Raw genomic sequence first — 16,925 nt, forward strand, 5'->3', positions numbered from 1 at the left:
CCGTCTCAAAAAAAAAAAAAAGAGAGTTTAATTCCAGTCTTGGCCTGTGGCTACTCAGGGCCTTCCAATCACCAAGTGATCTTGATAGCCATTAGCAAAGATGAACTTTTAAGCAAAAATAAATAAATAAAAAGTAAGTCAGTTGCTCATTCCTGAACCAAACACAGTGACCAAAGGGATGAAATGTGCCAATTGTCCAAGCTTGGGATTCTCAACCGCCTCTAGGATGAGTCCTGCTCCCCAACAAATCTTAAGTCCTGAGGAAGGGCAGAGCTCCAATGGAAAAGAATGAAGATTGGATGGTAGGCAAGCAAATAAACACAACAACAACAATAGTAATGATAGGTGTCCGCTACACCAAATTTCTGGTTGTGATTCTTGGCCACACTCCCCTCACCAGCTCAGGGTCCCGTTCAACAGGTAGGGTAGCATGGGCACCAATCATAGCACAATAATGAACTGTTGATTCTTTCTAGGAGATAAGAAAAAAACACACACTGAAACGGGATGTTGGAATAGGCTAAAGGCTTGACTTCATTTCAACACTTTTAATACCTACCTTTCTGTTTGCTTTTTAGTCTGTTTTATATTTTACCTAGTTCCTGTTACACCTGAAGTGCCATATCCAGAAGATAATATGACAACTTAGTAAAACAAATCATAATGAGGAAAGTCCTGTGTGCATTGGTTTAAGGATTAAAATGTCAAATTTTAAATGTTGATGGGTTCACATGATTTGTGCCTGAGGAAGACAGTAGAGCTGGAAGAGCAGGCAGAGTTGTGAGAATCAAGGAGTCTGGGCCATGGCATGAGGGACCAACTCCCAGCTAATAGAAGGAGCTTGTCCTCTCACTGTGTGAGGCTAGAATTTGGGCAAGAAGAGAAGGAATTCTGTCATTGCAGTTACCAACTTGATTCCAATTGAGGTTTTGCCACTTGCTAGTGATGCAGCCCATGGCAAAGTTAGTGAGAAGTAATAATGCCATTTCTTGAGCTAAATGTATACCAACTGCTTTAACCTTTAGGAGAACTTTGGAGGGGATGTATCGTTAAATTCCTTTTATCAAACGCTACCAGTGGCAAGACACGTAATTAATTTAATAATAGTTTTATAGGATAATGCTTTACAGGACATAAGCAGCCAGGTGCAGTAGCTCATGCCTGTAGTCCCAACACTTTGGAAGGCCAAGGCAGGAGGGTTGCTTGTTGCCAGGAGTTCCAGATCAGCCTGGGTAACACAGCGAGACCCCTTCTCTATTTAAAAAAAAAAAAAAATTAAATTAGCCTAATGTGGCATGTGCCTGTAGTCCCAGTTGCTGGGAAGGCCGAGGTGAAAGGACGGCTTATGTCTAGGAGGTCGAGGCTGCAGTGAGCTGAGATCACGCCACTGCACCACAGCCTGGGTGGCAGAGAGAGATCCTGTCTCAAAAAAGAAAAAAAAATACATAATCAATTATAAACACAACTCAATTTCAAACATTAAAATAAGAAGTGAAAATAAAAAGCTGCTTAAAACACCAAAAAATGGAGTATTGCCCCATTTTACCTACAAGACCGCCGAGGCCTAGCTAAAGAGTTTAGGCCATTTATCCATCCAAAGTCACACAGCTATTTGTGAATATGAGGCCAGAAATCTCATTCAGCTCTGTCTGATTTCCGTTCACCACATGGTACCTTCGGGGTCACAGTTCCTTGGTTTCCTCATATATAAAGTGAAAATGATAATAGACACCTCTCAAAATCATCACAAGAATCAAATGGTGTGTATAAAAACATGAGTGCCTCGAGACAGCTGGTGTTTATTATTCTTTTTAACAATAAAACAACCATAGACACGTGCCAAGTGAATAGAAAATAGGAATTTAAGGGAGATGGGCTAGGCAAGATAGGAACCAGGAGGACTTTGAATTAAGTTGACGTCTGCTTGGGCAGGAAATTCTTATAAAAATCCCCCAGAGAAAAGGTCAGTCCTAGGACATAGAAAATCCATATTATAAACTTGGGCTTTGATTAAGCTGTAGGTGCCAAGTACCACATTAAGATTGCTCAAATAGCCAAGAATTTTGCCCAGACTCGCCCAAATTAAACAATGAGTTTTTTCCAACTTTACTTGATAAGAATCAATCTCTTTATTAAACTGTTTAAACATAACTAAATGCAAAGTCAAAAGAAAGGACAGATGAAGTCTGAGCCAAGGTGGTGTAAATTCTGGCTCAATGAGGTGCTTTTTTCTCTATCCCTTAACTGTTACCCTTCCTAATCCCTTTCTTCTTTTTAGTCCCGTGCTCCACTTTATTTTCTTACTTTTATTTTTACTATTTATTTATTTATTTATTAGACCCAGGTTCTCACTCTGTCACCCAGGCTGGTGTATGGTGGTGTAATCATAGCTCACTGCAGTCGCAGACTCCTGGGCTCAAGTGATCCTCCTGCCTCAGCCTCCCAACCATGCACCACTTTAAAGACAAATTGCTTGGCAAGTGACACTGGTGTAAATGAAATAAAACAAAATAAAGTAAGGTAAAGAAGAAATGCTTATGTACTTAACTTGAGGCCAAGAGTCTTTTTTTTTTTTTTTTTTTTTGAGAAGGAGTCTCGCTCTGTCACCCAGGCTGGACTGCAATGGCGCCATCTCGGCTCACTGCACCCTCCACCTCCCGGGATCAAGCAATTCTCCTGCATCAGCCTTCTGAGTAGCTGGGGCTACAGGCGTGCACCACCATGCCTGGCTAATTTTTTGTATTTTTAGTAGAGATGGGGTTTCACCATGTTAGCCAGGATGGTCTCAATCTCCTGACCTCGTGATCCACCTGCCTCAGCCTCCCAAAGTGCTGGGATTACAGGCGTGAGTCACCGTGCCCAGCCAACTCTTTTCTTACTACAAGATACACCCAATCAACTGACTCAATCTGTATTACTTGCTGTAATTACTTTCCTTCTCCTAACTTGCCTTTGTTGCTGTTTCTAGTGCTGTTTTGCTTCCGTCCATTTAAAGAGACTGTGCCCCTTTAAAAAGGATGGAAAAACCACACGTTTCCGTCTTTCAAGGCTGTGCTCATTCTCCGGTGTAATAAAATTTGTTGGGCCTTCTTTATGGTGGGCATCTGTATCCATTTCCTAGGGCTCCTATAACAAATTAACAAAATAGCAGCTTAAAACAATGGAAATATATTCTCTCACAGTTCTGGAGGCCAGAAGTCAGCAATCAAGGCGGCAGCAGGGCCATCCCCCATCTGGAGTCTCTAGGAAGGAATCATTCCTTACCTCTTTCAGCTTTCTGGTGGTTGCTTGCATTCCTTGGCTTGTAGACACATCCCTTCAATCTCTGTCTTCACATGACCTTCCCCTACACTTTCCTCTTCTTATAAAAGCACCTGTCATTGGATTTAGGGTCTATCCAGTAAATTTGGTATACTCTCATCTTGATATCCTTAATTACATATGCAAAGGCCCTTTTCCCAAATAAGGTCGTATTCACAGAGGGTAGGGACTTGTACATATCTTTTCAGGGGCCGCAATTCAATCCACTACAGCATCCAAGTCAAAGAGTTATCACTTTTAATCTAATAATACCTTAATCCTGTAATTGATTTTCCTTTTCACTCTCTGTGTTTTTTGTTATGAGTATGTATTTTCTATATAATGGAATAAAAGAACACTTTTAAATGTATAATTATTTAATGCTTCCTAGTTTCCAATATTTGAACATCACTCAGGAGTTTATGAGTGATGTTCAATATCACTCCATCTATATCTTCTTAGATGCTCCCAGTGACACTATGTGATGGGCCTAACAAACATGATCACTTGAGAGATACAGAATCTGAGGCTCAGAAACTTGTCCAAAATCTGGGTGGTTTTCGAAATCATCTTTTCATTATACATCAGACAACAAAGAGTGACTTTTTTTTTTGAGAGGGAGTCTCGCTCTGTTGCACAGGCTGGAGTGCCGTGGTACAGTCTCGGCTCACTGCAACCTCTGCCTCCCATGTTCAAGCGATTCTCCTGCCTCGGACTCCTGAGTAGCTGGGATTACAGGTGCACACCACCACGCCTGGCTGATTTTTGTATTTTTAGTAGAGACAGGGTTTCACCATGTTGGTCAGGCTGGTCTCGAACTTCTAACCTCGTGATTCGCCCGCTTGACCTCCCAAAGTGCTGGGATTACAGGTGTGAGCCACCATGCCCAGCCGAGTGATTTTTTTTTTTGTTATAAATACATACAGAACATGCTCATCTTGAGTATTAACCTTGACAGAAGTGAGAAAAGCTGTACAATCGCCAGAATGCTTATGTCCTCTACAGAACTCCTGTGCTGAAATCCTAACCCTCAAGGTGATGGTGTTAGAATTGGGGGTTCGGGGGACGTGATTAAGTCATGGGGCTCTGCCATCATGGGATTAGTGCCCTTATAAGGAGACACCCAGAAAGCTAGCTAGTCCTTTCACCCATGTGAGGACATAGGGAGAAGACAGCCACCTACAAATCAGGAAACTGGCCCTCACCAGTCACCAAATCTGCCGGCACCTTGATCGTGGACATCCCAGCCTCCAGAGCTGTGAGAAATACATGTTGTTTATAAGCTACCAAGCTGTGGTATTTTATAGCAGCAGGAACTAAGATAACCCAGTAGCATTTAGTCTTTAGGACTTCATTCGCTTACTCAATGCAATGGCATCTGACACATATTTGGAAAACATTTATTTGTAGTCATCTGGTCAAAACATAACTCTGACCACTAGTAGCTCATTCTTACATAGTTCTGAAACAGTGATAGTGTGTGAGTGGTTTTCATGAATATTTTCTCTCCTTCTGAAATTGAGGAGGACCTACCTATGTGAGCCAGGGCTTCCAACGAAAACGGTAGAGCCATGTGGGCTTCAGATAAATAGGTGGGCTCAGTTCAGTAGGAGGACTTCCAGAAAGATAACCTAGAGAGGACCACTTTGCAGAACGCACAAAAGATGTGCTTCTAGAAGGACTATGAGTGCTGGAAAGCTGGAATGAGGGTAGAAAATAACAACTATTACCGTTCCATGAACCTTATAGAAAACAAATACAATTGTCCTGAGTAGTGTACATTTTTGACTACTCTGGAATGCAATATTTTTTCCAAGTGGGCAAACCCTTGATGGTGTTGATTCAGTTTTGTGTTTGCCTCTAATAATAAAAGGGAAGTGGGAGATTTCTTGTGGTAGGTAGCCCAACCATTCATCTAAAGATTTGGTGTGTAGGTGTGTGTGTTTACTTTGAAAGATTCCCATTTAATCATTTATATTGATTATATATCAATTTATAATCATTATGTATCTTATATATAAGATAGTACCATTTAATCATTTATATTGACTTTAAAGAAGCAAACAACATCTATGTGAAAAGTTAAATTTATCATACGATACATTGAGAGATGGCTTCAGAAGTCTCCCATTTAAAAGAAAACAATGATTTGCCTAATCTCGATCACATCCAGTATGCATGGAACAGGAGATCACAGAACCAGAGATGAAATAATAGCGCCTGCTAGGTCCTTTGAGAGGTACATATATTATGAGGGGGAAATTTCTTCAGTAAATAGAATGCAGTGCACGTTTCTGTGTGTTCTCTGTTATCTGTGCCTCTCTCACTTCTTACTTTCTATCTCTCTCCCTCTCTCTCTCTTTCTCTCTTCCCCCTTTCCTCCACCCCCCCTAAATGCAAGCCAAGAGGCTATGCAGACTCACCTGGCCTCCATTTCAGCAGTCTACACGTGCACAATGTCATACCCTAGGATTTTTTAAGAAGAAAAAATGACTTCTTAAACACAAGACATTAGTTATTATCACAGGTTGCAACCTAAAGGAAGTTTCTATAATGACCGTAAGCATGCTCAGCAGAAGACCAGTCGCACTGGCTCCGATTGGGAAGGGGTCCCGCAGAGTGATAGCAATGCCTGGATCCTTAGCATGAATACTGTTGGTACCTCTTCCAAATCCTCTTTTCCGGGCCAGTACACTCGTTCCCCACCTGCCAGGAATGGTGGTTGCTGAGAGCTCACAGCTGCTGTTCTCCAGAGAATTGCTCTTGGCCAAACGGAGGCATCTGGCAACAGAGATTACACCCTACCCTACTACCCCAAGGCCGACCAAAGTCAATGACTGACGGGTTCCCTGGGTAGAAAGGCAGGCCCTTGCCTCAGGATGTGACTGATGGTGTCTTGCAATCAAGTTGCAGAGTTCCCAGCAAGATCTGGCTGAAGCTAGTCTCCAAATGAGACGCTCTCCCTTTTTTTTTTTTTTTTTTTTTTGAGACAGAAGCTCGCTGTTGCCACGCGCCAGGCTGGGGTGCAGTGGCGCAACCTCGGCTCACTGCAACTTCCACCTCCTGGGTTCAGGCAATTCTCCTGCCTCAGCCTCCCGAGTAGCTGGGACTACAGGCATGTGCCACCACGTTCAGATAATTTTTTTGTATTTTTAGTAGAGACGGGGTTTCACCATGTTGGCCAGGATGGTCTCGATCTCTTGACCTCGTGATCCGTCTGCCTCCACCTCCCAAAGTGCTGGGATTACAGGCGTGAGCCACTGCACCAGGCCTACGCTCTCCTTTTTTAAGGGCTTTCCTCTGTTCCAGTCTTCTTCCCTCACTCTGTTCTCTTCAGAACACTCCCTCAATAAACACTTGCCCAAAAATAGCCGTCTAGGGTTCTGCTTTTAAGACCTTGGCAAAGACATGTCTTCATGTGGATTGCAAGAGCAATCCTAGAAAGCAGAAATGCTGCCTCTTCCCAACACCCCATCAAGAGGACCTGCATGCCACTCTGACCTCTCACCTCTACCCTAAGAGGGTTCTCCCTCTCCCTTACCCTTGTGGCCAGTGAGCACCAAATAAAGCCTCTGTCTCCTCAATGTTTCATCATTCCAAGTTCTCCCCAGTCACCAGGCTCTCTTGACTTCTAGGTAAATGTTACTTCCTACTAACTTGTCTTCCTAACTTTAGGTCTATTAGCTATCTGCTTGTATCTTTCTGAGTGACAGATATGATCATGTTTCTCTTCCTGAGAAACTCTCATTGGCTACCTTATTACTATCGGAGTGATAATAATAATAGCCACCCTTTACTGTCTACTAAGTGATGTCCATTCATTATCTTATCCTGTGGAGTAAAACTGCAACAAAGTTAGAATTTTCCCCCTTTTGGAGGGAAGAACACTGAGCTGAAGGAAGGCTGAGGAATTCACCTAAGGTCGCACAGCTAATAAAGGGAAGATCAGGAAAGAATTCTAGCTGACTTCAAAGCCATGCTCTTAATCTCATCATTAAGTTTTCTCTCAATAAAATCCAGACCCAGTATTCTGGCTTTCAAAGCCCTCTGTGGACGAGACCCAAAATAGGTTTCCCAGTTTATCTCCTGCTTTCCTCACACTCCTCATCCCAGCTATCCCAGGTAACCTGCCATTCCTCAAACACACTTTGAACATCCCCCTGCCATACTCCTGCAGTCTTATCGGACTCAAAGGCCTTTTGTCCACACTTCTACCTATCACACCTTTGTGGCAGACTGTATTTTCCAAGGATGGCTGCAACAATATCTCCCATCCCACATTCTCTTCTACAACGTGACTTTGACCCTCCTCCCATTGAGAGGTGGGGCCTACGGTCCCTCCTTTCGAATCTGAGCTGGCCTTTGTGACGCTCTCATTTCCAGTAGAATGTGGCAGAAGTGACGCCACATGATTTCCAAGAGTAGGTCAGAAAAGTCCATGCAACGTTTGCCTGACACCACCATGCCAAAGGGGCCATGTATAGGCACTCCAGTTGGCACAGCAGCTCAGTAGAGCTCACGGCTGACAGCTGCTGTCAGTGTGCCATCTTGGACACTCAGCCACTTGAGTCTTCACAGGACACCTGATTGCAATCACTTAAGACATCCCAAGCAGATCATGCCTGTAATCCCAGCACTTTGGGAGGCTAAGGCAAGTGGATCACGAGGTCAAGAGATCGAGACCATCCTAGCCAACATGGTGAAACCCCGTCTCTACTAAAAATACAAAAATTAGCTGGGCATGGTGGCGTGTGCCTGTAATCCCAGCTACTCAGGAGGCTGAGGCAAGAGAACTGCTTGAACCCAGGAGGCGGAGGTTGCAGTGAACCGAGATTGTGTCACTGCACTCCAGCCTGGCACCTGATGACAGAGCAAGACTCCGTCTCAAAAAAAAAAAAAAAAGACACCCCAAGCAGCAACAACTGCTCAGCTGAGACCTTCCTGAATTCCTGAATGCAAAATTGTGAGCAAACTAAAATGATTCTTCAATACCACTAAGTTTTGGGGTAAATTATTATACAACCATAGCAATCATGATAGCTCCACAAACTTCCAGTGCCCTAATTAAATGACATTTCCTGGAGGAAGCCTCTCTAGCAGGAATTTCTACCTTCTTTAAACACTCTTAGCATTCAGCTTCTCAAATATATCACCTATTCCAGTTGGCCTTATGTAATAGTTATTTGTGTGTGCTTGTCTTTTCCTTTCATTTCACACATCTTGAGGGTAGGAACAGTTCAGCTTTGACATTTATTTCTCTTTATATTCCATAACCACTAAGTCAGTGCCTGGTATCACGAAGACATTCAATAAATATTTGTTGTCCTGCACTAAATTGGATAGGAAATATCTTATTCTCTACCAACAGGAGAAAGCTGCAAATCTCTAGGCTTAATGGAGCTAACAGCCTTCTGCTGTATATCAGACCCAGATAAAAGAATAAAACTTACCAATAAAAAGTGAAAAGCCTCCGTTAAATGGGAGAGATGGTACAGTGTCATATCATTGAAAACGATGGGTTCCACCAGCTGAGTGACAATGTCAGCTCTAGCGCTTACTAGCTACGTAATCTTGGTGAGCTACCTCTCATCTGGGAACCTCAGTTATCTTCTCCATAAAATGTATCAATACTGCCCACTTCCTAGAGTTGTCCTGAGGAAAAAATGAGATAATTTTGTAAAGCACTTAATTTGAAGCTTCAATAATAATCCCTCAATAAATGGTAGCTATTCGAGTTATAGGTAGTGGGCCTACATTAAAATTCTTGGGACATCAATTTCATAGTTTCATTCTTTTCTACACAATGATTTGACAGGTAAATAACTAAAAGCTGTGTGTAACACTCCTTTTAAATATACCCGCAGACCATGAATAATTCTTTCCCAGACCATTTGTCCTGGTTTTTGCTGAAAAAAAAAATATGATCACCAAACCTACAGACCACAGAACCAAAATCGACTGTCCTAGTTGGGTCACCTCTGTGCTGTGAGTACCTCCATACAAAGGCCAGGTTTAATCACTCTCTCACACCACAGTAGTGCTCAGAGAAAGGAGGGTATCTTAAACTGGGTTTGGGTGCCAGCTTCTGTTCTGATAATACTGACCTCAATTTGTTGCCAGGGTAACTTGGACTGCAGATAATGCTCCCTAGCTAAGGACACTAGATGAGGCAAGACCCCAAAAGTGGCATATGGAAGCAAAATATGGACCCTTCCAAGTGATGTGCAGCTCCAGGGCTTAACAGTTACACTGTTGGATTCCAGGAGGTGCCATTCATATAGAAGACAATGTAGCAGCATCCCTTGTGTTATATATAAAGTATTGGTGCCACAAAAGAATTAGCACTCCAATATAAATTTCCTCAGCAAGGCAATTTACTTCTATAGAAGGGTGCATCTCACAGATGGAGTAATGGTGAGTGCACACGTAGACAAGGGAGGGGAAGGGGTTCTTATTCCTGATGCAGGTAACCCCAACTGCTGTGTTATTCCCCTATTGTCTAGTGTTAGCCTGCACAATCTAGTCTAATTCCAATTGGCTATTTTAAAGAGAGCAGGGGTACGAGGGGGAGTGGTGGGGTGGGTGGTTTGGTGGGAAGGACAGTTATGGAACAGGTCAGAGCAAGTGACCAGGAGTGACTCAGATCAAAGAAGGTGACCAGGGGAATGGATGTGAACTACTGATTAGAACTGGTGGGAAAGTTGTTTTCCAAAACTGGAGGCAAGGGGGAGAAGAGAAGCAGGAAGTTAAACTTTGAAATGGAGAATTAAAGAATAAGAGAGCTGAACGTACTGACATACTGATTCTTTGAAGAGAAACTTGGAGTCCACTTTATCTAACACTTGGAGTTGTACACCTTGGCCACCTGGATCCTGGTGAATTCTCCGTGTGCTATGTGTGCCCTTACCCAATCTGCCTTCCCTATTGCTGAAGAAAAAAAAATTAGGAGGATACTTTATTCCTAACCTGCATCTTTAAGTTCTCTAAAGCATGAAGTACCGAGGGATTCTTTATTCTAGGAAACAGGATAAATAATTTGTGCAATGATTATTTTATAAGCCATGAAGACGTACTCTCAAATTATTATCTAACATGAAAGGCTCAAAACAGATCTGGTTTTCTTGGGTTTTTTTTCATAACAGAGAAAACTCTTTCAAGCTAAACTTTTCTTAAACAAATGTTCCAATTTTCTTTTCTCAAAAAATTCCCTTTCCTCCACCAAAACAAATAAGCAAATAAACTTGCTCATGGCCCTACCCATTATACAACATCAACACTGACGAGCAGGCCAGCAGTGGGAAGATAATGAAAGAAGACAATTTGAAACTTCCCCCCAAAATGAGTTTAAGCATAATAAGGGTTCTGGAAAAAAATAATCCTTGGCTTTGTTGTTAATGTGTGCATTTTGTATTATGTGCAGGGATTCCTTTGGGTGGCTTCGACAATGCCAAGCCAACGCTGAAGTTTAAAGCTGAACTACACTCAAATAAACCCAGAGGCAATGTGCTCGCAGAATGGAATCTCCTACCACTGAGGGTCTGGGAAGAGTTTGCTTAAGTCCATCCTAATTCCTTCTGCTCCAGCTTTTTTCTGTTTTCTTTTATGTTGTCCTCAGTGGAAATAGGGAAACTTCTCACCATCAAAACCCTTTGCCATATAGGGAGTTCATTCTTCCTCTTGGGTACGAGTAATTAGATTTCTGAGCATTTGCCTGAAGAGAAAATCCTGCACCCAAATGCTCCAGCGTTTTTTTATTGGCTGTTTACAGAAGCCCCTGGGTGTACCGAGAGATGGAGGCATCGGGTGAGGTGGGGGTGGGGTGGGGGGGCGAGGAGGAGGATGTAGGGATCTTCGTTAGTGTAGTGGAATCGGCCAATGTGAAGATGTGGTGAAAATTAGGGCTGCTGGCATGCGAAGACCAGGACCCCTTCTCCCAGGCTTCCTTCTTCTGCACTAAACCTACTTCCCTAGCACTAAAACCTTTCACGGATTATGATGGTAATCCATGAGGGTCCTCCGACAATAATAACCACCATTCGTACTACTACCTTTTCAATACCCTTTACAGAACCCCTAGCAGGGACCAACACATCAAATCGTCATAATAACTTTTCAAGATAGGTATTAATATTACTGTTTAACTGAAAATGCAACTGAGACTCAGAAAGATAAGATCACAGAACCAGAAGTTGGCAGAGCTGGGATTGGATCCACAGTCTACCAGACCCCAAAGCCCAAAGCAGGCTGACCCTGGCTTCCGCAAACCATGTGGGCTTGATCAAGTTTGGACCCATAAGCAGAATCTCCCTTATGGGTCTCAAATGCTTTCTTTTCATCTAGGTATTCCATGCTTTGTCAAGATTTCAGAAAAAAATACACCAGTCCTTATATCCTATTATATCCTAAAATATACTAAGCCTGTCTAACCCGCCCCTTTCCCATGGCACTCCCCACCATCTACTTTTCAACACTCCGTGACACCCACAGCAAGTAGAAAGGCCATGTGGTCAGTGTCCACACGCCTGTTGAGATGGAAACATAACTTATTTAAGCAGACACGTATCCCTGTTCCTCTGGAAACAAACAAATTTAAAAAAGAGTATGGGTACACAACACCAAATGTCCCATCACCAAAATAAGATGCAGCATAGATTCATTGTTTCATTAATGTTTTTTTAAATTGTATTTATTTACTTATTTAAGAGACAGAGTCACAGTGTCGCCCTTGCTGGAGTGCAGTGGCTATTCACAGGCACTACCACAACTCACTACAATCTCAAACTCCTGACCTCAAGTGATCCTTCAACCTCAACGTCCCAAGGAGGCTGACACATGCCACCATGCCCAGCAGTTTCACTAATATTTGAGAGCAATTTGGATGATAAGGTTTTCCTTAACACTTTCTTACATTGCTAGGATGAGCCTCAATTGGTGCAGTCTCTATGGAGGGCAATTGAGCAATATCTACAAAATATATAAAAATCACATGTGCGTACATCATTTGTCTTAGACTGAGCTTCCTAGAAACGGAGGCTGAGACAGGGACTCTGTACAGATGACTTATTGAGGAAATGTGCTCAGGAGAAACCTGCAGGCGAGCAAAGGAAGCAGGATGGCAGAGGCAGGAGTTAAAGCAAAATGTGGGTTTAGAAGCCTAGTCTCAGCCTGATCCCACAAGAAGCTCTTGAGTGAAAACTGCACCACAGAAATTGTTTTGTCCAGAGACAAGAAGGCTGGGCTCTTATACCCATGCATCTGTTAGTCATTGGCCAAGGGCTTTCCCCAGAAGTGTGTGTAACTTTCTTTTTTTTTTTTTTTTTTTTTTTTCATTATTGTACTTTAAGTTCTGGGGTACATGTGCAGATCATGCAGGGTTGTTGCATAGGTGCATATATAACCAGGCGGTTTGCTGCCTCCATTCCCACTTTATCTATATCCAATGTTTCTCCCCATGTTATCCCTCCCCACCCTCCCCACCCCCCACTGTCCCTCCCCTAGCCACCGTCAACTGACCCCAGTGTGTGATGCTCCTCTCCCAGGTCTTCATGACTAAAACACCAAAAGCAATGGCAACAAAAGCCAAGATAGACAAATGGGATCTAATTAAACGTCAGAGCTTCTGTACAGCAAAAGAAACAATCATTAGTGTGTGTAACTTTCAAGACATCTCCAGGTCAGGCAGCAACTGTGAGCCAATAGCAGTTCCCTAGAAAAGGAAGCAGCTGTGAGCTTTCAGCAACCAACATCTGTTGCAGCTGGAGAATAGGGATGCCACCCCTGTAAAAGATCTGGGCCAGCCGTCAACAATACCTACCATCATTTGACCCAGCATTTTCACATCTAATCATTTATCCTCAGATATGCTTGCACTTGTGCTAAGCAATGCATGTGCAAGTTTGTTCATCACAGTACTGCTTATAATATGAAAAGGCCCATTAACAAGCAACTAGTGAATTACATTGTGCTACATCCATACAATAGAATATTAGGTGAATGTGAAAAAAATAAGGAAACTGGACAGTCCCAGTGGCTCATGCCTATAACCCCAGCAATTTGGGAGACCAAAGAGGGAAGATTGCTTGAGTCCAGGAGTTTAAGACTAGCCTGGGCAACATAGTAAGACCCCCATCTCTACAAAAAAATTTGTTTTCAATTAGCTGGGCATAGTGGCACATGCCTGCTGTCTCAGCTACTCAGGAGGCTGAGGCAGGAAGATCCCTTGAGGCACAGAGGTCGAGGTTACATGGAGCCACGGTCACGCCACTGCAATCCAGCCTGGGCAACAGACCAATACCCTGTCACCAAAAAAAAAAAAAGGAATCTTTCCACATATGGATATGGAATGACTTTATATGAAAAAAGCAGGGCACAGAATACAATATGCACAGTATTTTACTATCTGTGTTTTCAAAAATATGTATGTGTATATATCTTCTGTGTCAGCATATATATATATATACACACACACAAACAGAGCACACACACACACATATATATGCATTTGCTTATATATGCTTAAGTTAACCCTGGAAGGATAGATAAGAAACTGGAAACACTGTGGTTGGTTTTCAATGTATATCACTTAGTACTTTGTGAATTTAATATTCTATATCTTAGTCCATTTGGCTGCTATAATAAAACATCTTAGATTGGATAAATTATAAAACAAATTTATTTCTTACAATTCTAGAGGCTGAGAAGTCCAAGATCAAGTCACCAGCAGATTCAGTGTCTGGTGAGGGCTTCCTAATTCAAAGACAGCACCTCTTGCTGTGTACTTACATGGCAGAAGAGACTAATACTGTGTTCTCACATGGCAGAAAGGCAAAAAGGGATGAACTTGCTCCATCAAGCCCTTTTATGAAGGCATCAATCCCATCCATGAGACCAGAGCCCTCATGGTCAAAACAACTGTCAAATACCTCTTAATACCATTGATCTTAGGGTTTAAGTTCCAATATATAAATTTTGGAGGAATACATACATTCAGACCATAGCTCTATATTAATATATTACCTATTCCAATGAAATGAGTGAAGATGGATGAATGGATAGATACATAGATAGATAATTGATAAGTAGATAGACAGATAGATAACCGATTTGCCACGAGACTCAGCCAGGAGTTTCTGCCACTTGTTTGACAACAACCAAAAGGACATTTAAAATCCCAATTGTTGGCCGGGCACGGTGGCTCATGCTTGTAATCCCAGCACTTTGGGAGGCTGAGGTGGGTGGATCACCTGAGGTCGGGAGTGTGAGGCCAACCTGTCCAATGTGGAGAAACCCCATCACTACTAAAAATACAAAATTTGCCGGGTGTAGTGGTGCATACCTGTAATCCCAGCTACTCGGGAGGCTGAGGGAGAAGAATCACTTGAACCCGGGAGGTGGAGGTTGCATTGAGCCGAGGTCTTGCCATTACACTCCAGCCTGGGCAATAAGAGCGAAACTCCGTCTCAAAAAAAAAAAAAAAAAAAAAAAAAAAAAAAAAAAAAAAAAAAACTCTTTTCCTATTCAGAAGTAACTGCCTTCTCAATTTTTGCTAATATAGACCCCGCATTTTCTTTAACCAATAACCTATTATTTATTTTCTGATACTATATTTCAGATCTTCCTCCCATTCCTATTCCTCATATATCCCCATGGAAGTTTGATTTCTTTATCAAGATGAGATCAACCAGCTATTGGAACTGTAATAGACTTTCATTCTGAATTGAGCCAAGCTATGGTCCTAAGCTATAACTGAAGGCCAGCACTTACTAAAATGTATTCAACAGGGTGCTAATTCCATCACTTCAATGCTAACAAGTATCTCAAGACAAAATGGCTCTGTAGCTAGATCAGTTTAGGTTAAATAGATGTCTATGCTGCAGAATTTATCAGCGCCTTTAATGTTACCATGTGCATTTCTTTTTTTTTTTTTTAAGAGGGAATCTCACTCTGTCACCCAGGCTGGAGTGCAGTGGCACGATCTCGGCTCACTGCAACCTCTGCCTCCTGGGTTCAAGCGATTCCTCTGCCTCAGCCTCCCGAGTAGTTGGGACTACAGGCACATGCCACCATGTCCAGCTAATTTTTATATTTTTAATAGAAACGGGGTTTCCCTGTATTGGCCAGGCTAGTCTTGAACTCCTAACTTGGTGATCTGCCTGCCTCGGCCTCCCAAAGTGCTGGGACTACAGGTGTGAGCCACCACGCCTGGCCTACCATGTGCATTTCAAATCTCCTAAAGATACAGAATTTCCCCCAAAATTATTTTATTGCAGAATTGGAGAAGGGCTCAGCTGGGAAGTTCTTGCTTAGACTCCGTCAAGACTGACTCAACTGAACTGGACATCCAAGATGGCTCGCTCATGTGGCTAGCAGCTTGGCTATTGGTTGGAAGTTCAGCTGGGCTGTCTACTGGAGCACTTCCATATGGCACTAATAGCATGGTTTGAAGGGTTTCAGGGTAGTTGGACTTCTTACACAGCACTTACTTTTCCCACCGCATGTGTCCCCAAGAGAACGAGATGGAAACTATGTGGGCTTCTATGAACTAGCCTCAAAAATTATGCAGATCAGTTCTGCTGATTCTATTGGTTACAAATGAGTCATGGAGATTAGCCCAGGTTTGGGGGAGCAGCCATAGGACCCACCTGGGAATAGGGTCAAAGAATTTGCAAACATTTTTAAACTGCCACAATTCATTATCACTGCAGTTGTACAGATGAGACCCCAAAAGTGCGTTTCACCCAAATAATTGAATCTATGCTGCTGAAAAGACAAAGTGGTAGTACAGGCATTTTGGCAGCGAATATGGTGTCTCCTTAAGGGCTTGGAAGATGCTATATAAACACTCATTGCCATTTAATCAAAAGCAGTGGTGGTTTCTGCATAAACCTGCTCTGGACCATGAATCATGCCTATCTGTGATAGAATCATGCCACGTGTTAACTGCGTGCTTCGTTGACTTTTGAAAATTGACAAATAAAGCTGGTTTGAAGATTAATTATAGCGTAAAAGAAGGAAGGAGCTGTCAAATGTTCTGTGAGTGTATTTGATAATCACATCATTTACAACTATGAAGGAAGTGTAGCCTCTCTGATCAATTAATTTTACCATGCTTATGAAATTGAATTGTGTTTCCTTTTTGAAACTACAATTTGAGGGAATGAAATGACGCTCCGCAGTTTACTTTGACAAAAAAAAAAAAAACACTAATTTTTTTTTTTTTTTTTTTTTTTTTGAGAGAGAGGATCTCATTCTGTCACCCAGGCCAGAGTGCAGTGGTGCAGTCACGGCTCATTGCAGCCTTGATATCCTGGGCTCAAGCAATCCTCCTGCCTCAGTTTCTCAAGTAGCTGAGAGCACAGGTGCATGCCACCACTCCTGGTTAATTTATTTTTCTGTTTTGTAGAGGCTGGTCTGAAGCCCCTGGGCTCAAGTGATCCTCCTGCCTCAGCCTCCCAAAGTGCTGGGATTACAAATGTGAACCACCACCCAGCCCCATTCATCTTTAGTACAGGAATTTTGAGTCCCCTGTTTAAACTGCCAATATTACCTCAGTCTTTCGATGATATTTGCTTACAGAAGTAAAGTTGAACATCCAGCTTTTTTTTTTTTTTTTTTTTTTTTTTTTT

General features: G+C 42.4%; 1 long non-coding RNA gene across 1 annotated transcript in view; it reads right to left on the reverse strand.

Moving 5' to 3' along the window:
- The window catches only part of LOC116536699, a 16,664-nt gene extending 6,076 nt beyond the window's left edge, over positions 1–10,588 (reverse strand). The window contains exons 1-2 of the long non-coding RNA XR_004262762.1: positions 10,578–10,588; positions 1,020–1,030 (exon numbers count right to left, since the gene is read on the reverse strand). This is a non-coding gene — a long non-coding RNA (uncharacterized LOC116536699). The remainder of the gene's footprint in view (positions 1–1,019; positions 1,031–10,577) is intronic.
- Between the last annotated feature and the right edge of the window lie 6,337 nt (positions 10,589–16,925).

This window comes from Sapajus apella, unplaced genomic scaffold (assembly GCF_009761245.1).
Source record: "Sapajus apella isolate SASKATOON/1434 unplaced genomic scaffold, GSC_monkey_1.0 scaffold103, whole genome shotgun sequence".
Taxonomy (NCBI): Eukaryota; Metazoa; Chordata; class Mammalia; order Primates; family Cebidae; genus Sapajus; species Sapajus apella.